At 39.3% G+C, this 22,836-nt stretch overlaps 1 pseudogene; it reads left to right on the forward strand.

Annotated features, from left to right (window-relative positions):
- The first annotated feature begins 373 nt into the window (after nt 1-373).
- The window catches only part of LOC149168929 (sucrose synthase pseudogene), a 169,641-nt pseudogene continuing 147,178 nt past the window's right edge, over nt 374-22,836 (forward strand).

Below are 22,836 nucleotides of genomic sequence, written 5' to 3' on the forward strand. Positions count from 1 at the left end.
GCAAATCACAGAATTACAGTTGAAGGCCCAGCCTTCAACTCCACCAGAAGTGAAGGAGCACTGGATGACCACTGTCATAGAAGCAGTAGTAGTGGTGGATAGTGCAATAGCAGACTACACGCAACTTTTTGAGCAGTCGTTTGAGGTCCTAACAAGCTTGCAAGAGGACCCTAATGTACAATGAATAGAGACGGAAGTGTGCGAGCTACAACAACACTATGATGAGCTCAAGGGCACAGCGCAAACTATCGCATTGACACAAAGACTGGCGAAGCTGCAGGAGGCCAAGTAGCTGAAGGAACAGGTAGATGCAACGCTGCATAAGGAAGCAGTGCTGAAGGCAAGACTGAAGCCCTGACTGGATGAGGCTTACATGGTGACAAGATCTATTGAAGGCAAGATTGCGACTCTACAAGCAATGCAACAAAAGCTTCAGGCTGAAATTTCAGGAGTAGTGACCGAACAGATGGTCCAAGACACGAAGCAGGCAGCCGCACAGTTCATATTTGAGGTTGAGGCCATTCGAGTCGAATTGGAAGGTATTTGCGCAAAGATCTCTGCGCCTGACGAGTGACTTGAGGGTGAGTAACAATGTTTGTGTTGGGGGCCTGTTGGGAACAAGATCCCCCAAGGATAGTTTTTGGGCTAAAAGCCTATGTTTTGGGTCGAATATTGTAATAAATAGTAAAGTCTCCACATTTTGTGGTTGCGGAGCACGAAGGTGTCATAAGTCATAAAGGGTTGTTCACCCTTAGTTTTGTAAAGTAAAGTCAGCTGTAAAGGATCTACCCATGGTTTGCGGACCATGGATTATATAAGAAGAGAAAAGCTCCAAATAGTTTTAGAAAAATTGAGGTCATGGGATGAAGTCTTAAAGAGATATAGCTCTAAAGTAAGAAGTCTAAGTTTCAGGTTGTAGCCTAGCTAGAGGATCTGCAATTGAGTGCGTAAAGGCCTAGGGTGGAATTCTGCAACTGAGTGCGCGGACCCCTATAGCTATGTGTGTAGGGCGGATAGAGTCTGTAATCGCTTGAATAAATCAATAAAGATAAGTATTCTACAAATTCGGTGTCTTTGTTCCAATTAATGCATATTGCCATTTTATGTATGAATTTACTTTATAATGCTTACATGATGCGCGAATGAATGTAGTTACGTTGGATAACTGAACGCAAATAAGGATATCTATTTACGTGATGCTAACTATGATTATCTAATAAATAAGTAATATTCTTAAGGTAACTTGACAATCTATGCAATACGCTGTCTTACAATGCGAAAGTATCTGAACCGAAGGTTAGGACTACATGAAGGTCAGTCGTAACCTTTCGCGGAGGTATTGAAGGGAGGAATAGAGGGCTAGTCTGGCAAGTCCTAGAAATAAGTGACCTACACGAAGGCAAGAGTAGAAGGAATAAAATGACATCACAACCATCTCAGGGTGCGGAAACGTTGTTCCAACATCGCCCCATATTGCTTCGGGTGAGACTTCAGTCCGCGCTCCACAGACTGAGGATTTGTTTGGCTAATTAACGTTGAAATTGCTTCAGGCCCTAACAAGCCAACACCATATGATGGGTCAATACTACCAGAAGGGCTTAATGTTTTTCTGTAAAGATAGTTCCAGATAGAGAAGCCGAAGTTCATCTCCCCAAGTGTTTTTGCTTCTACAACATCCTCCAAAATTTTTATGAGCCTACCATCTACCATGTGAAGTGTCTCTTTTGGTCATAAAGTGTCATTTTATGTTTATATATATGTTCCTAGTGTCCATGTCCCTTCTTAAGTGTCATCGCATTGTCAAGATCACTTATAGTGCACTTTAGTACTATAACACACTTTTAAGTCACAAAATGACACTTATGTGTCACAATTATTCATGTTTTTCCTGTTGCACATAGAGGTTTATTGTGAATTGGCATTTTGATGTATATTTATTAACCTTAGGTCCTGTCTAACTTTTATTGATGAGTTGATATGTGTGAAGATCATTCAATTCCCAAACTAATTGTGTTTTCCATGTTTCACCTTTCCATACTTTGTCATTTTGTTGACCTTGCAACTTACCATTTGGAGGACTGCACACTTCTAAAGCCTAGTAGTAACCTTACTTTTTAGTAAAAGATGTGCATTGTGCCATCCTAAGGTCACTCCCTCCCTCCTGTGCACACTGTTCAATTACAGTGAACAAGGCCTCCTCCTAGCTACTTGAAACTTCTCCATGCTCTCACCCTAACCTTGCCTACCTAGTGTAGTGCATTGTGCAGTTTTAGAGGGTAATGGTGCCTCTACTTGTGCCTTAGAATTGCACCCTTCACCCTCCTTGTGGCCCTGAACTTCCTCCTTAGCGCATGGCATGGTCTTAGTGAACATTCCCTACACCCTTGTTTCTTGCAACTACGCCATGCACTCACCCTACCTCCCTCTCCTCCACAACTGCACATTGTGAATTTTTAGTCAAAAATACATACCTCCTTGTCTCTTGCAAGTGCGTATTGCACTCAAAAGGTCTTCCTTCCTCCCCCTTACACATGATTTATCCTCATATGTCTCTTTGCATGAATCACAATAGAGTAGGATATTTTCAGACTACTGTTTGCTTTCCACGAGAAATCTTTGCCTATAGGTACACTTAGTAAACATGGTAGAATATGTTCAAGGAGATCCACTAGAAGTAGTTGTCTGAGAAGGCATTCATGAAGGAAAAGGAACAAAGGTACCTTGTTGCAAAAATTGAAGGAATGTTGGATACAAATGATCAAAAGTGACCCATGGAGACTTCATAACATGTCTAGACCCTTTGGAGGGTAGAAATAAATCACAATGCAAGATCTGTACAAAGTATTGAAGGCATTTTGGCAGTGTCATTACTTCTTAAAGAAATTAATGTAAATAGTCATCAGACTCCAAGTCATCAATTTCTAAGAATCATCTTGTTGTTTCCACAATATGACGATGTGGAAAATGATTATGTATTTTGGAAAATATTGTAAATGTAAATATTTGGAGTGTCCCAGAGTCACATATTGACAAAATTCACTAGGAAAATTCCATAACTCTCGTGGAAGTCCAAAGGTCATATTAGAATTCCAAGAGTCATGAGGGTAGTCTAAGAGTTATGGAGATATGAAAGGTCATCCCTCTTATGAAAGAAGCCTTTTTACTCAAGAAAAATACTTTTCACCTTGGCTTCTCAAGCTAGGCATTAGAGATAAGATTTTTCTTTTGAGGAGAAAGTAGTGGCTCAATGCTCCACTATTAGGGCTAGTGGTGTTTCATTGTAATGATGTATCTAAGAAATTTTCCTTAATAATAGAATATCGTTGAGCCAACACAATTTCATGCACATATCGTGAATATTGTAAGACTATTATTTAGATGTCTTCGGTCTATGTTTATGTTTCCATGTACTAAATAATTTGAACTATTTCATTAGATTTGGTGCTTGTCTTGTTGAATGTGTGTTGTATTTTATTTAATGACCATTATGTCTATGTGAACTATTTCGCTAGATGTTTAATGATTTTTTCATATGTATGTGCATCTATCTTTATTAGGATAGTACTACTACTTTCCTTCTAAAGACTCACTTCCTCTTCCCTCTGAATGAAAGAACCTTGATACGTAGTGCAATTGAACATTTCTGAAGGCTTACTTACTTGCTCATTCAAAAGTACATGCATGTTTCTCTCTTATGATAGCAACTACAGCCAAGGAAAATCATTAATATTTTGGCATCTTGGCCATATTTTGGATGGGGTTCCTACACCAAACTATGTGAGGCCTAATTTGGACTTCATATTGGGGAGATCCCCTATATGTTGGGGGTTTCCAGTACCGTAAACAGGTCACTAACCCTTGTTCCTTGTACTAACTCACTGCACTGAGTGTTGATCAATTATGTCCTATATAGTTCATGGAGCAATTCTAGTTGAAAAAAAGGATCCCCTCCACCCTCTTTCAAAAGCAAAATACTCAATAGAAGGGCTTTTCTTCCTTCACAACGAAGTGACTATCTCTTAGGAAAGGTTACTTAGTTTTTTGCCACTTACCTCAACCATTTTCACAATATTCTCTTCTAATGAGCCTCCTTCTACTCATTGAAAATTTCTAGTGGACAATGAGTCCACCTCTGAGCCAATGCAACCCTCAACTATGCAAGCATAAGAGTCTACCCCTCAAGCACTACACATTGCACAATTGCAGTGCCTAGTCTTTCCCCCTCTGCTGACTGGAAGCCATCACTGTGCCATGTATCGTTCTTCCTTGTATCCCTATACACATTGTGAAGTTCTAGTGCACAGTGAGACCTTCTCTCAGTCACTTTGAAGACCATTTGTGCAGTCTCTATCTCCCTCTCCCTTGAGCCTTGTGCACTGTGAGATTTTAGTCAGCAAGCTCATCACCCTTTCCTCTTACACTTTCTCACTTCATTGGACCCTGAAGAGCACCTCCTTATAGCAAATTTCATATTTCTAGTGAGTAGTGGTGTCCTGCTTTAGCCACTGCTGAGCTCAACTGTGCAATTTCCAACAAGCCTTTCCTCCTTAGTCCATGCACAAGGTCTCCACAATCAAATTCTTCCATGAGAAGAGTAGGGGTAGAATAGATGATTTCCAGACTGATCTTGCCTTGTCATGAGTGAAATCCATTAGCAGGTGTACCACCTCAACAGGGAAATATGGTGCTCAAGGAAGATGTCATTGAGAAGAAATAAAGAGAACTTGCAAAGAAAAAGCACAAGAAGAACCATCATGAATATTCGAAGAAATCTTGGATCATGACAGAGTGATGGTATCTCATGTTTCCTTAGAAGGTTTTAACTCTGATACAAAACCTTTGGAAGGTGAATGTGAAGAACAAGCAATGACCTATTAGGGAGAAGTCAATGTCAAAGGAGAGTAGTTTGGCATTGCCACATCATCATTACCAAGTTATGGTTTGCATAATTTTCATCGCAATGTACTATGTGTCAATGGTCTTGTCACATGATGTGGAGTGTATTTATGCATTTAAAAAAAATACAAGATGTAAATGTGTGGAAGTCTAAGAGTCACATGTAGAATATGAAAGGTCACATGTGGACCAAAGAGTCAATAGAAGTTCAAAGGTCACTTAGGAGGTCCAAGAGTCATAAGCATACCTCAAGAGTCATAGGGGATATGAAAGGTCATTCCTCTTGATATAAAAGATACTTCATAACTCAATCAAAGGGATTTTTGAGAGCTATCCTTGGTTCCCTAGTCAGGCATAGGAGAGATGATCATTTTTTGGAGGAGAAAGTAGTGACTTAATGCCCCACTATTGGAGATAGTGTCTCACCTTTGTAACAATGTACTTGGATATTTCACTTAATCATTAGAAGCTCGTTGAGCCAAAATATTTTCATGTATGTATTGTGAATATTGTAAGATTATTCTTTAGATGTTTTCACTATGCAATATATGTTATGTTCATATGTACTAAAAAAATTTAACTATTTCATTGGATTAGGTGTTGTTGAATGTGTGTTGTATTTGTTTAATGATCTTTGTGTCTATGTGAACTACTTCACTAGATAATTAATGGAAATTTCCTTGCTCTCATGTGCCTCTCTTAGGATAGTACTATTACTTTCCTATTAGAGACTCACTCTTTACTCCCCTATATTGAAGGCCTCCTTTTACAAATTGCAATTGGAGTTTCATAGTGTCAACTTACTTGTTTATTTCAAAGGTTATGTGAATCGACATCTCTTATGTTACCCATTAAATCCAAGGAAAAAAAAATTGTGTTATGGTGGTCAGATGATACTTCGATTGGGGCTCCTACTCCAAACGGTGTGAGGTCTAGTTGGGACTTCATACCAGGGAGACCGCCTTAGTTGAAAAATTTCCATCACCATCAACACTTAGAGTACATCAACATCAATAAAATATTATTGAGCATTAGTACCATGCTACATGCATATGTACATCATAATGGAGACACACCAAACATTACATACAACCAATCCACACGAAAATTAGGTTTCTAATGCTAGGAATTAAATAACAGAGCATTGAAATGAAAATATTGGAAACACAAACGAATATAAAACAAGAGAGACACTAATATACGTGGTTCACTCAATTTGGGATACATCAATAGAGAAAAAACCAATCCTTCCTTTTATATTATCCAACAAACTGAAGGGATACAACCTACAACACATCCATTGTAACTTCATCTTTGCTCTCACAAAGTCTCCTATTTTTTTCACACAAAATAATACATAGCTATAATAAAATTTCCTCATACAAAATGAGGATTTCCTTCTTTCAGGGGTGCCTCCCCCTAGACCTCACTTCAAAAATAGTGGGGGGAAATCCCCCCCACACCCCCTCGTAAGGGGCTGGGATCTAAACGTGACTAAAACAAGACCTATGAATCAAGAAGATAATCAGGTGCCACACCCAATAATATGCTATTGGAAGATTGATTATAGCAACTCCATCGTTACTTCACTTGTTAGAAAATGCTTCCACTTGGATCTGGGAATTTCTCATCTTTACAATCATTCTTGAAGACCAATTGAAACTAATCAGAAACTCAGTTTCTCCATGGTTACTACCTTTTTTAACATATCTGCCGGATTTTGGTGAGTGTGTATATTTTCTAGCTTCAACTGCCCATCTTCCAAAATTGATCGTATGAAACGGTACCTAATTTGTATATGTTTAGTATTATAATGAAATGCTTAGTTCTTTGCAAGATGAATGGAACTCTGGCTATCAATGTATAACCTTCCAATCTCCTTCTTCTTTCCTAATTCATCCATAAACCTTTGTAACCAAATCATTTCTTTGCTAGCCTTTGTAGCAAAAACATACTCCGCTTTCATTGTTGAAAGTGAAAAAATTCCTTGCATTTTAAAACCCCAACTAACTATTGTTCCAAATATAGTAAACACATACCCTATGGTGTTCCTCCTGTTATCTCTATCACTTTCCATATCTAAATCGACATATTCCTGTATAATATTGTTTTAACCTCCAAAACATAATGCTTTATTATTGGTACCTCTCAAATACCTGAGAATCCACTTCATTTCCATCCAATTCTCTTTTCCTAGATTGTTCACATACCTTCTCACAACTCACATTGCGTGTGTAATATCAAGCCTTGTGTACACCATTGCATACATTAAGCTTCCAAATGTTGATGCATATGGAACTTTAGATGTATAATCTATCTCTTCATGAGTCTTGGGACACATCTCCTTACTTAGTTTGAAATGGACAAGCAAAGGTGTACTAATTGGTTTTTCATTTTTCATATTAAATATTTCCAACACCTTTTCTATGTACTCACCCTGAGACAATGTTAATTTGTGATTTGTCCTTTCTCTAGTTGTTATGATACCAAGGATTTTCTTTGCAACACCAAAATCCTTCATTGCAAATGAATGGACCAATTTTCTTTTGAGCACATTTATTTCCTGCATGTTAGACCCTGCAACAAGCTTGTCATCTACACACAATAACAATATAATATAGATGCCATATTTTTTTTCTTAAGATAAACATAGTGGTCAGAATGACATCTAGCATAACCTTGTCTAGACATAAACTTACCAAATTTTAGATACCACTGCCTTGGAGCTTGTTTTAAGCCATACAAGCTGTTCTTTAACTTGCACACTAATTTCTCCTCCCCTATGACCTCATGCCCTTATGGCTACTACATATTCATCTCTTCCTCCAAATCCCAATGGAGAAAGGTTGTCTTTACATATAGCCGTTCAAGATGCAATTATTATACTACCACTCAACTTAAAATAGTTATGAATGAAGTCATTTTAACAATAGGAGAAAATATTTCATCAAAGTCTATACCTTTATTCTGTGAAAACCCCTTCAAAAAAAGCATAACCTTATACATATTTTTTCCTCCATCTTCTTCCTTCAACATGTAAACCCATAATATTCTATAGTTTTGTTTTACTTGCAGGTAATTTGACTAAGTCCAAAGTCTGATTATGTACTAAGGAGTCCATATCTTCTTTCATGGCTTACTTCCACTTATTTCTAGTTTCCACCTGCATTGTGTCTTCTAGTTCACCAGAATCAGTAAACAATACATAATGTAATGAAGGAGAGTATTGTTCAAGGGGTATACTTAACCTAGTAGATCTTCTAAGAACACTTGCATGAGTTTTTGGTGCCTACTACTATTTTTCCTATTGTTGTTGTTATTTTTGCTATCGTTCATTATGATTTTATGGAACCTTTGAATTTTATTTTTATGTGATCTCATTAAGCATTGTGTATTAGGTGTTTTCCTTTCCTATTTCTTTCCATGCCACTGATTTTTATACAAGACCCTTTCCTTGAATACCACATCTCTACTCCTAATGATTTTATGGTTTTGATAATCATATAAGTGATAACCAAAATCATTAATGCCATATCCAATAAAGGTACACTTCTTTGATTTTTCCTCAAGCTTTGTTCTGTATTCTTTATTAATGTGGACAAATGCTTCACAACTTAAAATATTTATAAATGAGTAGTTTACCTTCTTACATGTCCATGCCTCCTCTAGAATAACAACATCCAAGGAACATTAAGGCCCTCTATTTATTAGGTAAACAACAATATATACAGCATCTTCCCAAAATTGTAAGGGAAATCTTGCATGCAATTTCATACACCTTGAACACTCCATGATAGTCTTATTCATCCTTTCTGACACACCATTTTCTTGTGGTTTTCCTGGAACTATCTTCTCTATATGAATTCCATGATCTGAAAAATAATTATGAAACTCCTTTCTACAGTATTCACCTCAATTATTTGATATAAGACACTTCAATTGATTTCCTGTCTCATTCTCAACAAAATATTTCCATTTCTTAAAAGTATGAAATAGGTCATATTTATTTCAAATACAATAAATCTAAGTTTTCCTAGTTTCATTGTTAATAAAAGTATCATAATAACAAGATCCATTGAGAGATGATACCTGAGCCGATCCCCATACATTTATATGCACAAGCTCTAATTTTTCACTCTTCTTTTCTTTCCCAACTTTGATAAGTATAACTCTCTTCTGTTTTCCATAAACACAATTCTCAAAGAAATCCAAATCAACATGCTTCAAACCTGGTAGCAAATTTCTTGAGTGAAGAATCTGCATCCCCTTCTCACTCATGTGCCCAAGCCTATGATGACATAATGTCGTATCTTCTCATGTGGAGGTTAAATCATTAGCAAAAATATAAATACCATTGCATAAATACAATGCACCAACCTTGTCTCCTTTTTATATTACTAGGGATCCTTTAGTGACCTTCTAGGTTTTGTTTATAAATGTATTTACACAACCTTCACTTCCCAACTGCCTGTTGAAGTTGGAAACTCTAGTCAAAATTTTCATTAGAAAAATAAGGGAGACGACTTGTATTTTTGACCTTGACCAAGTCGACCTCAAGAAGGACAAGTAGATCCCATATGTGGAAAATACAACTCCTCCAACACATATAAATATGACTTAGTTGAGCCTCATTTGGATCATCACATCTCACATCAATTCATCTAAAATTCACAAAAGTCAATCCACAGGTGCGAAGGATCAAGGAGACATTTCAGACGAACATTGACCATCCTCTTTATTATGTTTGACTTTCATTGAATTGGGATATTTGGAATCTGTCTGATTGAGGGTTTGACTATCATGGAATAATGAAGAATATAGGAGTAATTTGACTCTGTTTGATTGAGAGTTCATCTCTCTTTTCTAGCTCGTTGATGTTTGATAACTGCAGGCTTAACTGAGGTGGTTGACCAAGATTTGCAGGGATAATGCTGACTGAGGTTGAATGAATTTCATGCCTTCTACTTCAGAGCTTCCACTGGTTGAAATTCAACCCTACTATAGTAGGCATATGCATTGACCATAATTGACTTTCTCTCTCTCCATTGACTAGTTTTGACTTGGTCATTTGAGGTTAAACTTGGAATTTTGTTGGAACACTCTTTATGTGCTATTGATATTCTATCTCAGCTAAATATTGAATGAATATCTCTTAAGAAGAAGAAAATTGATTTGGGTTTCCCCCTTGTAGGGTTTTACCCTGGTCTTTGACCAAAACTCTCTATGTCTCATTATGCATGGTGGTCATCTATTGTTCATTGCTATTATGTTCTCTCTATAATTTCTTAACTATTTTTGGGTTAATGCAATTCAATGTAATATTATTTTAAGTAATCATAACAATAAAGAACTTGAGAAAAATTAACATGGTATCAGATCTGAGGTGAATATCAACCATTGGAGAATAGAGAAAACCCCCTTGAGACACTTCTATTCTTGATTGGTGATTAATTCTCTTGCTCAATATGACTTCTTCCTACTTCAAGATTGAAGAGAAGCTAAATGATGCCTCCAATTTTGCAGTATGGAGGGCTAGGTTAGATCTAAACTTTGAATAAAATGATGTGATGGAGTATGTGGAGATAAATATAGTTGAACCTCCTAAGAATTCCAATGCTAATATCAAATACAAATACAAGAAGGTTGAGATCAAGGCTAAGAACATCATCATTGATTCTCTTAGAGATCATCTCATCACTTTTGTGCATAAGCTGAAGAATTCAAAGGAGATGTATGACAAATTGATTGGGATGTACAAGGTCAACAATCTCAGCCACATCATTGCCTTGAAGAGTTAGCTTTTTGACATCAAGATGTCCAAGTCAAAATCTATAATATGCTACTTCATGAGAATATATCAAATAAGAGATAAAATTATTTCCATTGGAGAAACCATACCTGATAAAGAGCCTATATAGATGATCCTTGGAGAAATTCCCATGTCTTGGGAGACATTCATAACAAGAATTAGTAGCATTCGATGCTTGAGTCTCTGATTCAGAAAGAGTTAAGGAAGATGTTGGAAACTCAGATCATCTATAAATTGAAGCATTCAACGTAGGTTTCCAACTTGGTCCCAGCAAGGAAAAGGTCCATGGAAATATTACTGTGCATGGATTTAAGAAACTGTAGACGGTTCTAGACCCACCAACATGTCAAGGGGATCTATGTTAGGGTCCAACCCTCACCCCTTTATTTATGTAATAGGGCCGAGTCATAGTTATAGTTAGTTAAAGAGTCAATAAAGCCCGTATTAATAATTGTAAGTGGTTGACCCACATTTAAGAAAGGGACCATAGTTAGTTGCAAATGGGCCATGGTATTTGAGGATGAAGTTGAGGAAACCCAATAGGACAATAAACTACCAACTATGCCAAAGGAACTAGTTATCTCGCTACATGCTTTGGAGGGCATTTCTGCGCTCCAAACTCTCAAAATCAGAGGTTTTATTAAACATCACCTTGTAGTAGTATTGATTGATAGTGGAAGCACTCATAACTTTATCCATCAACGAGTCACTAAAGCTGTTCATTGTTTTGTCAGGGTAGTCTCTAATTTCCATGTCTAGATTGCTGATGGGGGGATAATGAAATGTGAATGCTACTGCAAAAATATCAAAATTTAGATGGGAGACTACCACATCAAGACCCACATGTTTGTGATTAACATGGGTAGTTGTGACATTGTCTTGGGGGATGAATGGATTCGCACACTAGGCCCAATAACCATGGATTTCCAGTAGTTATATATGAGCTTTAAGTAGAATGACCATATGCATACCCTCCGTGGACTCTAGGCAGGTGCTCCTTCTATCATCAGCTCGTATCGCATGGAAAAGTTGTTGAAAAAAGGCCATCATGGAGTTATCAGCCAGTTTAATGCCATCTAGGCCATCGAGCCCACTACTCTTCATATTCATCTTGACATGCAACAGGCCTTGAATCGACACCAGCAGGTATTTGACAAACCTAAATAGCTTCCATGCTCTAGAGGGGAACATGATCATAGCATCACTTTGGTACTAGGGGCACAATTGCCGAATGTGCATCCATATCGATATCCTTTTTCCCAAAAGAACGAAATTGAAAAAAATCATCAAGGAACTCCTTGAAGCCAGTGTCATTCATCCTAGCATCAGTCCCTATTCATCACTAGTGTTCATGGTGCTCAAGAAAGATGGGGAATGGCGCATGTGTCTAGACTTCAGGGCCCTCAACAAGATGATGGTCAAAGACAAATTCCCTATCCTCTTTGTTGATGATTTGCCAGATGAACTACATGGTGCTCAATTCTTTACTAAGCTAGATCTTCGCTCGGGCTATCACTAAATATGCATGAAAGAAGTAGACATTCCCAAGGTTACTTTACGAACTCATGAAGGCCATTATGAATTCTTGGTCATGCCATTTGGTCTCTGTAATGCCCCATCCACTTTTCAAAGCCTCATGAATCACTTGCTGAAACCATATCTCCGAAAATTTGTCTCGTTTTCTTTGATGACATTCTCATCTACAACCTCACTTGGGAAAAACATCTTCAACATGTAGACATGCTCTTGCAACTACTCCAGAACCATAAATTATTTGTCAAATTGTCCAAGTGCTCATTTGGCATGGAAGAAGTCGAGTATTTGGGCCACATTGTGAGGCGTGAAGGTGTTTGGGTGGATCCCAAAAAGATACAGGAAATGCAAGATTAGCCCCAACCAAAAACCTTAAAGAGTTTGAGGGGATTCTTGGGTCTCACCGGCTATTATCGCGAATTTGTCCCCAATTATGGTCGCATTGCTAGACCCCTCACTAACCTTCTTAAGAAAAATTCATTCATCTAGACTGATGCAGCACAACAGGTGTTTATGGCTCTCAAACAGGCCATGTGTTCCACTCCTGTATTGGCACTACTCGACTTCACCAAATCTTTTGTGATTGAATGTGATGCTTCGGGTACTGGTATTGGTGTTGTCTTAATGCAGGAAGGTCAACCCTTGGCTTTCACCAGCCAACAACTAAGTGGGAAACATTTGGGACAATCTACCCATGAGAGGGAGATGATGGCCATATTACATGCAGTAGATACCTAGCAACCATACTTATTGGGGCGACATTTCCAAATCCGCACAGACAATCAAAGCCTCAAATATTTCTTGGAGCAATGTCTATCCTTTCCCAAGCGAAATAAATGGCTGGCCAAAATGATGGGATATGATTATGAGATAATTTACAAGAAAGGGCGTGACAATGTAGTAGAAGATGCTTTATCATGCCAATTTGAGGATGAAAGTACCCTGCTATCAATCTCTCTTCCCATACCAGATTGGATTGAAGAAGCCCGCAAGGAATGATTTTCACAACCCTCTCTCTCCCAACTCATTAATAACTTGAGAGTAGATCCTAATTCCTCAGTTGGCTACTCTTGGAAGGATGAGATTCTTTTCTACAAGGATAGAGTAGTTATATTACCGACATCCGCCCTCAAAACACGCATTTTGGCAGAGTTGCACTCATCTCCCACTATAGGCCATGCAGGACTTTAGAAGACTTATGCTCACACTCGTCATTCTTTCTTTTGGACAGACATGAAAACTGGCATTCTTACTTTTGTAGCCGAATGTGATGTATGTCAACGCAAAAAAGGAGAAAAAATCAAGTCACCAGGCACCTTATAACCATTGCCCATCCCTGCCTCAATCTGGATAGATGTTTCTATGGATTTCATTACTGGTCTTCCAAAGTCAGGAAACAAGTCAGTCATCATGGTGGTTGTGGAAAAACTTTCTAAATATGCTCATTTTTGTGCTCTAACCCACCCATTTACCCCCACTTTGGTGGCTCAAGCTTTCATGGACCAGATCTTCAAACTGCATGGCATGCCCACTTCCAATGTGTCTAATCGTGACCCGACTTTCACCAGTAACTTTTGGCAAGAACTGTTCAAGCTACAAGGCACCCAACTCCAACTAAGTACTTCCTATCATCTCCAAACTGATGGTCAAACTGAAGTAGTCAACAAATGTTTAGAGACATACCTAAGGTGTTTCACTTCAGAAAAGCAACATCAATGGGTATAGTGGCTACCTCTAGCTAAATGGTGGTATAATACTAACTATCATGCAGCCACAAAGATGACTCCATATGAAGCAGTGTATGTTCAACTCCCACCTTCACCTACTTCTTATATCCCTGTATGCTCTAAGGTGCAAGCAGTGGATCAACTTCTACAGGATCGTGCAACCATGCTAGCCCACCTCAAAGATAATCTCCATCAAGATTAGAATCACATGAAGCAACAGACAGACCAATATCGTTCAGAGCACACATTTCAAGAAGGGGATCAGGTATTCCTGAGGTTGCAACCATATAAGAAAACATCACTCAAATACAAGGGATGTAATTTCCAAAATTCTACAGAGCTTATCAAATACTGTAGTGCATTGGAGTAGTAGTCTACAAGCTAGCCTTGCCACCAACTTCAAAAATCCATCTAGTCTTCCATGTATCATGCCTCAAGAAAGTGGTGGGGAACAATTGCAGAATTCAAACCAGTCTACCTGAATTGGATGAAGAAGGTTCACTCTGGCTCCAACCTGAATAGGTCCTCGATATGCGAGAATGACATCTACATGGCCGCACAATTAAGGAAGTCCTCGTCAAGTGGAAAGACACCTCTCCAGAAGATGCGACCTGGGAACCAACCACTATTCTTCAGTAGTTTCCGCAGCTTTAGCCTTGAGGACAAGGCTGTTTTTTATGGGGGAGGGCATGTTAGGGTCCAACCCTCAACCCTTTATTTATGTAATAGGGTCGAGTCATAGTTATAGTTAGTTAAAGAGTCAATAAATCCTGTATTAATAATTGTAAGTGGTTGACCTGCATTTAAGAAAGGGACCACAGTTAGTTCCAAATGGGCCATGGTATTAGATAGATGGTATTGAGAGAACCATTGTACTGACCCATGGTATTGTATGTATGAATCCTATATAAAGGATAGAGACTCCCCATTGAGGAATGTCGTGTCTTATTTTGTAATTGAGCTCTTCTCTACTTGAGGCTGCCCCCTTGAAGAGGCAAGTGAACATTGCTTCTATCTTTGAATAATAAAATACTTGCTGTTTTTCTCATTTTGTTCTGTGTTTTGGGTTGTATTTCTTCGCATATTTGGTATTCTGGAATCTTCTCGCAAGTCAAGTGCATAACAATCTCCCCGATAAGAAGTACCAATTAGACCTCAGACCATTTGGTGTAGGAGTCCCATCAGTGGGTTGTAAGGTAATGCACGGTCTTGCACAGAGGCAAGTAAGATAACTTTGTCAGTAGCAAGGGTGTGACTGATGCAGTGAGTCAAGTTTTATGAGAGGTTCCAACACTTTGAAGGGAGAGAAAGGTGAAAGTGAGTTCCAGGTTGAAAGGGATCAGTCCCAACTCAGCTAGGAACACACCACACAAAGGACATGCACATCTTCCGGTGGAGCAGTCCACTTGGATGCGGTAGTCACAACATACAAGGTAAGATAACACGAACAACACTCACCTATCAATCCTAGATGAGTGTGACGGTTGATATAGAAAGGTTCAAGTGAAAGTTTTGTTTGATGTCTGACAGAGTAGTCAACACAGATAGTGACAACATTAACAACATATGCAACACATTAACAACAAGAATCATATAATTGCATGTGAATAAGTTTATACACAAGTACGTAAATTAAACAACACATATCATTAAAGCAACTCGAGTAGTTCAACTACAATAAAAACATATGCATGAAAATGTCCTGGCTCTTATTATATAAAGAAGTGTAAGTCACAATCATACAATACATCCATGTAAACCTACTAGCCCCAACAGTGGAACGTTACATCCACATTGTTGTTTTGGAGTAGCATAAGATGTGCTCTAGCCACGAAATTTGGTGGAGAAGTTGGGGCACATGAGAACTCCAATACCCAAAAAGGGTTTGGGCAGATTCTGAACAGATCAGGGGATATTAAAATAATTAATATTTTTAATGGAGTCCCTAAGTCTAAACTTAGGGAAAATAAAATATTAATGTGTATTAATATGAATCTGTGTTAGAATGGTCCAAAAGACATGGATCAAGCTAGATCTACTCTTAGCCATTGATTAGGGACTTAATCTCGGCCGTTGAGATGTCAACATGAAAAGTGTAAGAGGAGGCTTGAGGGTAGCTTGGAGAACACACTAGATGATCAATCATTCTATTCTCTAGAGCGGGGTTGCTAAGAGAGATAGAATTAGTGATCGGGAGAGCAACTGAGGGGCATTGAGTATAGAGAAATAGAGAAGGTAGAGATTGTGTCGGGAGAGTAGCGTAGCAGCCAAGGAGGGTGATGCAGAGCCAGCAAGGGTTCACGCAAGGCCACGCAGAGGTAACCAAGTGTTGCGCAGAGCACCAGAGGGGTCGACACAGCTGATGTAAAGGCTCCCAGAGATGACGTAAGGCCTCCTGGGGCTGAGGCAGGACCTCCTGGGGCTGACACAGGCCTAGAAAGGCTAATGTAGGGCGAGTGTGAGACAGAGAGGGGCTGACGCAATCCAGTTTGGGCAGATGCTGGGGTTGCAGAGCAATTTTGTGCTGAGCAGCTGCCAGAAGGGTTTTCTGGGGTTTCACCCATAATTTTTTTCTCAAACTGTGAGGTATATGCTGAGGAAATTCTCTTTTGGGTAGGCCAATTTCAGAACCTAGATTGTATTATGATATTGCTTAATAAGAAAACCCTCAGATAACTGCACCAATTTTCCCGCATTGGGTTTTTCCAGGGACATTGGTCCAAAAATAATGGTGTCATGTGGTGTGTTTGTTATTGTTTCTTTTAGTTGCTGATACGTAATATATTGAGCATGCACTGGTGTTTATTTTCAGTATTTACTTTGTAAATAACTTGTTAAAGAAAAATAAAAAGTGGGTAGGAATAAATAAAAAAAAGTGCATGAAGGGTTTCTAAAATAAGTAAACTTAGAATTTTCAACATGCTATCAGAGGGTGATTGTAGATCACAGGAGGACTAAAGGACATCAGCCGAGCAGAGCAATAGAAATAGAAAAATAGTTGTCCCGAGGTGACAGAAGCTGTTTCTAGTAGTGCAGAAGCCAAGGAAGTGTGACACAGAGCCAACCAGAGCCATGCAGAGGAAGTTGGGAACTGCGTAGAGCCTCAGAGAGGCCAGTGTTGCTAACGCAAAGGGCCAGAGTGCTGACGTAGGGCATCCCAGGGCTGACGCAGACCCATCTAGGGTGACACAGAGCCAGTGTGGGGCAAAGAGGGGCTGGCACAGTTCACAGAGAGGTAGTTGCTACAGTCTAGAAGGCTGTAGAATATTGCAGAGTGGAGTTGGTGAGGTACTGTAGTCAGAACAATACTTGACAGAGCAGGCCTAGAGGAGTTGTTACCGAGGGTTTCTAGTCGAGGAACCTGGATCAGCAGTGCAGTTGCATAAGACGATCAGAGTAGGGGACATCTCGACAAGCGGTAGAAGGATTTCCAGGAGGGAAATCAAGACTCAGAGGGAGTCCAGAATAGAACTTCCAGACGAGAAGTAGAGACTTAGAGGAGTTGAACCGAGAACTTCCAGGAGGGAAGTAGAGGAGCATCATGGCACTACTTGGGGTAAGAGACTAGGATAGACTAGACAGAGCATCGAACTTCGTAGTCTGGAAGGCCAAAATGTTATCAGTGCTTGACAAGAATCGTGTCAAGAACTTCACCTTGAAGGTTATAGATATCCCAGTCTACCCCAATGATAATGACAAGTACGAAGAGGCGATGGCAAGGACCAAGTGCATTATCCTTGACGGGGTCAAGGATCATGTGGTACCACATATAACTGAGAAGGAAACAATAGTTGAGATGTGGGAGGCTCTCAAGAACCTGTACCAGCATACTTCTGTGCAGAGAAGAATGCTGCTCAAGAACCAGATGAGGTCATATCATATGAAGAAGGGTCAATCGATTGACACCTTCCTCGGAGGACTATATGATATCCGAGACCAGTTGACTGTTATAGGAGCAACACCGGATCAAAAGCTTATGGTGAAGACAACCCTGAATGCTGTCTCAGAAGATTGGGAAGTGTTTGTCTAGAGTATCTTGGGCAGAGGGACTCTCCTACCTTGGGATGAGATGTGGGCAGCTCTTCGTGAGGAAGAGATCAAATGACAGTCGAAGACAGGTAGCAGTAACAAAGGGATCAATGCTCAACAGGAGGAGGAGGATGTGGCCCTAGCATCTGAGGGAAAGCAAGAGAAGCGGAAGAAGAATGATCTCTCCAAGATCAAGTGCTTCCACTATGGGGAGATGGTTCATTATGTGACCTAGTGGCCAAGGAAGAAGAGTAAGGGAGAGTCTTCCGAGACTAAGGTAGTGCCAACACAGGTAGAGAAGGAAGTTTTGACAGTCGATGATTGTGCCATGAGTGCACACACACCACTTGAGTGGAAGTGGGAAGACATCGAGCTGTAGACAGGTGAAATACAGACGATGAGGGGCGGGATCCTCGAGGTACCCAGCTTCTTGGGTTAGACCTTGCTACAGGAGCCCCGACGAGGAGTAGCAGGACTGGATGAGCGGGTAGAGATGGATGCGGATGGAGCAGCAAAGAAAGCTAAAATGTAGGAGTCCTGAGACAACGCAAGGCTAGTAGGCTGCAGTAGTGTGAGACACATAGGAGTGTTGCACTAGTGCAGGAAGGCACAAAGAGGTGTGCAACGGTGCGAGATGCAGGGAATTGTTGCAGCAACCCAGAGGTTAGAGAGGGAGCACTTGTCAGTGGCAGAGGGAGCTTCAACATTAGTGGGTGTTCCTAGTCCAACAGGGAGGTCAGTTGGGAGATCAGTTACTTACTTATCAGTAACTGAGTTGCAGTGCAATAGTGGGCAACATGATGTAGCTTGATGAGAGGAGGTGCAGTGCGGATGCAATGCTGGGAGAAAGGACCAGCAACAACACAGATGTAGAGGAAGCTATCATACAGATGCAGTAGTGGTAGTGGCAGAACCATGGGCAGTAGTATAGGAGGTAGTAGTGTAGAGGACATTGGGCAGGAAGGCCTAGAATCAACACAGGTACCGATGCCAGATGATCAGAGTAATACTTGGTGAGGAGTATTGCTAGAGCGTAGTCCTCGCTAAGAGGGAGTGTTGATTTTGGGTAGCATCAGATGTGATCTAGCCAAAAAATTTCGTGAAGAAGTTGGGGCACATGATATCTCCAATACCCAGAAAGGGTTTGGGTAGATTCTAAACAGATCAAAAGATATTAAAATAATTAATATTTTTAATGAAGTCCCTTTCTAAACTTAGGGAAAATAAAATATTAATGTGTATTAATATGAATCTGTGTTAGAATGGTCCAAAAGACATGGATCAAGCCAAATCTAATCTTAGACATTAATTAGGGACTTAATCTCAGCCATTGAGATGTCAATAGGAAAAGTATAAGAGGAGGCTTGAGGGTCACTTGGAGAACACACAAGATGATCAATCATTCTATTCTCTAGAGTGGGGTTGATAAGAGAGATAGAATTAGTGATCAGGAGAGTAGCTGAGGGGAATTGATTATAGAGAAATAGAGAAGGCAGAGATTGTGCCGGGAGAGCAGTGCAGCAGCCAAGGAGGGTGACGCAGAGCCAGCAAGGGCTTACGCAGGGCCATGCAGAGGCAGCCAAGTGCTGCGCAGAGCACCAGAGGGGCTGGCGCAGCTGACGCAGAGGCTCCTAGAGATGACGCAGGGCCTCTTGGGGCTGACGTAGGCCTAGAAATGCTGACGCAGGGCCAGCGTGAGACAGAGAGGGGTTGACGCAGTCCAGTTTGGGTAGACACTGGGGTTGCAAAGCAGTTTTGTGTTGAGGAGCTGCCAAAAGGGTTTTCTGGGGTTTCAGCCAAAAAATTTCTCTCAAATTGTGAGGTATAGCTGCTAATGAAATTATCTATTGGGTAGGCTAGTTTCGGCACCTAGATTGTACCCTAATATTGCTTAATAAGAAAACCCTCAGATAGCTGCACCAGTTTTCTTGCATTGGGTTTTTTCAGGGGCATTGGTCCAAAAATAATGGTGTCATGTGGTGTGTTTGTTCTTGTTTCTTTTAGTTGCTGATCTATAATATGTTGAGCATGCACTAGTGTTTATTTTTAGTATTTACTTTGTAAATAACTCGTTAAAGAAAAACAACAGGATCTCATGAGTCCTAGTCATGGCTTTTAATAGTACTTAAAGTGGTGACCTTGCAGTCGTTAGAGCCACAAATCTCTACAGCATCGGAGGCACTGGGTATGTTAGATTTTCAGGAGAGGTATCGTTAATCACACCTTAGTGTGCTTCACCTTATCTTCTTTTTGCCAATTACTATGAAATCAGGCTCAATATAGAAAGGATCGAAGGGTTAAAACTTAGATAGGCATTTAACTATTATTAACCAAGATTCTTGCATCTCATATTAGCTTTAGGATCTCCACTTCATATAAGATAGTCATTCATCCAAACAGCAGTTGCAAATCAATTACTTGGTCCTAAATTTCCTTAGCAAGATAGTTGACTCCATAAGGCACTGACATCAATTGCTTAAAATCTAATCAAATCCTATAAATCTTGCTAAATCTAAATCAAGTACTTGGTCGCTTCACTGTGTCTCCCGAACTGGCTAGTTTCCAACTAGATCTCCTTCATTTCATTTTCATAGGGTCCACCCCCCTTAGCCTGCTGTTGGGAGACAACTTAAATGGAGAGATCGGGGATCAGGGTGACAGCCCCTGATCTGAGTCGTTGTCGCGGTGCCTAGACATTTTGTGTGACAACAGGTCCTAAAGGAATCAATTTTTAAAGGTCCTCCACCAAGGGAATATTGTATATTTCAAGAAAATTTGGACCCTTGGACCTTGGTGATGAAGTCAAAGTTAAATTTTTGAGGAATTTTTTTTGAGCTAATAAAAAAGGAATTGAATGATAAATTCAAAAATTCCTCGAAAAACAAAAAATCAAGGGCCAAGATTAAAATATCTGTATTTATCAATGACCAAGACTATTTTGATAAGGATCAATGAAACTAGTCGTTATTTTTCCACTTGGATGATAAATCTATAAATTAGAGTCATTTGAGTCTCTAACATCTTGATCTCTAGCTAGAAAATTGCTGCTGAAGCATCTTTGTAACTATTGTCCTGCTGGGAACTATTTTTTTTTATCATAATAAAGACTTTGTTGTGCTATTCAAGGTGTTCTTGCTTATTGATTTGTGGTATGTGCTGAATACAGAAATATCTATGTTGTGCTGAATATTGGTGAGATTTTTTTTTTTCATTAGATGGAGATAAAATCATACTAATGATAGTTTTGGGCTAATATTAGGTGGTTTGATTCCCCATGTGATTTAATAGATTATTTTTTTGAGATAAATACATAGTGCTTGAAGCTTCAGTCATTGGCCTCCAAGTTCACATACTTGGGCAGGAATCCATGTTGCTTAGATCCCAAATATTTGTATGGTTGTTTAAATATTCGCTAAGGCTATAGTATACATTGGGGTTTCTAACTTATTGTTAGCTATTCTTCAAAGGAAAAAACTCCATAAAAATATTTTTCTCAAAAATTAAACTTTTTTAAAACCCTTGTATATTTGTAGATCTTGTGAATAATTTTGTAAATATAATTTGTAAATTATTTTTTCTAACTTGGGTTTTTGGGTTTTAAAGTATTTTGCATATATTTTGGGTTTGAGCATTGTATTTTCCATTTTTGCAGGTTGGATCAAGGGATCAAGTTGAAGTAGAGCTAGATCAGGGCCCTTGAGGGTAAGATATAGTCTCTTGGAAAATTTGCAGGGCTGCCCACGTAGGAATTTTCAAAAAATTGAAGAGTTGAAACACAAATTTTTTTTGAGCAAGGGTTTCATAATTTTCAGGGCTTCCAACCTCGATTTTCCTTTCCAAACCCTCATTGTCTATTCTTTGGCCCTCTGCGTTAGGGTTTCTAGCCTCTATAAGGCTAGTCGTGAGCCCTAGGGGCTATGGCCTCACCTCCTAGGCCTGCCGCATGACTCTCCTCCCCTCAACATCCTTCTCACCCTAGGTCGTGTCCCTTGTGGGTCAATGAAAACCCTTTTTAGGTCCTCTGCCTTAGCCATTAGGCCCTTTAATGCCTCTCCCTTTGAGTGCTGACCCTCCTTGGCACTTTTCAACCCAACACTAGCCCTATTGGGCTTGGTGTTGGCCCTCCTTGGACCTAACCTACCCTAGATCCTTCTCTGATTTTTCTTGACTTAAGCACTTGGTGGTTTTACAAGTTTTGGGGCTCAAAAGTTCTATTTTTCAGGTGGCAACATGATCCCAAAGTTTTAGCAAGTTTTGACCAAGGGAGCTACAAGTCCTTGGCCCTAGGGTTTGACCTTTAAACCATAGTTTTTTTATTTTTATTTTTTTAACAACAGTCAAATCAATAATAATTAAACCCTAAAATCTCATGTTAAATGGTCATAATTGCTAAATATTGATTTTCCTACATTTTGGCCACTTGGGCAACTTAGATCTAGCCTAGACATAATTTTATGCTTGATGGAATTTACTACATAATTGAATATTTCATATCTGAAATTTCTGAAGCATACACTTAATAAGGGTAAAAAAATTTGAAATTTTCAGTTTCTGGGAAATTTTCCTATTTTTAAGCAATTTTGACACTATTCTTAGCCTCATTAACTTACTGATCTGTGGTTTATTTACTGCTGTAATTAATAGATCAAATTGGCAGTATCTCTGAAAAATACATTTTAAAGGGACTAATTCATCTAGTTTTCTAGTTAGCTAAGTTTGTTTGGTAGTTGGGCTTTTCCTTGTGACATTGAGCAAGCATATAGGATTGAAATTTTCCATCTTCTCATTGTTGTCATAAAATTCTTACTGCTGTCATAATAGTCACTTGATGCTCATAAAAAT

This window comes from Pinus tabuliformis, chromosome 4_2, assembly GCF_031772625.1.
Source record: "Pinus tabuliformis cultivar Carrire ecotype Pingquan chromosome 4_2, CPIR1, whole genome shotgun sequence".
In the NCBI taxonomy this organism is placed as follows: Eukaryota; Viridiplantae; Streptophyta; class Pinopsida; order Pinales; family Pinaceae; genus Pinus; species Pinus tabuliformis.